The sequence below is a fragment of the Penaeus monodon genome, chromosome 30 (assembly GCF_015228065.2).
Source record: "Penaeus monodon isolate SGIC_2016 chromosome 30, NSTDA_Pmon_1, whole genome shotgun sequence".
In the NCBI taxonomy this organism is placed as follows: domain Eukaryota; kingdom Metazoa; phylum Arthropoda; class Malacostraca; order Decapoda; family Penaeidae; genus Penaeus; species Penaeus monodon.
The window spans coordinates 11042193-11042528 of record NC_051415.1 but is presented as its reverse complement, the minus strand read 5'-3'; the positions used below and the strand labels follow the sequence as shown (position 1 = coordinate 11042528).

The following is a 336-nucleotide window of genomic DNA, read 5'->3' as shown; positions in this document are numbered from 1 at the left end:
TTTAAATGAAAACGATGTTAGGTACCTACGATTTAGCGGGATTATACCTCCTTGTTGTACAAATACGATAAATGTAAAAATGAACTGCCGCCTGGAAATGGTTCAGAACGACATTTCCCATGCATTTCCAAGGGTGATGGAACGTAAATCACAGAACTGGAGCTTGGAGGGGTTGATACATCACTTAATATATTTTCATTCACCTTCGACGGTCGCTTTGTCAATGATTATAATGAAATAATATTTTGAATTTTGGTTTGGAATTCGTACCTGGATTGCGAAAGGTCGTTATCCACTTTGAGCGTTTTTTCTGGAAATTTATCATTCTATTTAATG

General features: G+C 36.3%; 1 protein-coding gene across 1 annotated transcript in view; it reads right to left on the bottom strand.

Annotated features, from left to right (window-relative positions):
• Positions 1 to 336, bottom strand: part of LOC119592513 (cubilin-like) — a 16106-nt gene that overhangs the window by 15373 nt on the left and 397 nt on the right. The gene's annotated exons all lie outside the window — the stretch shown is intronic.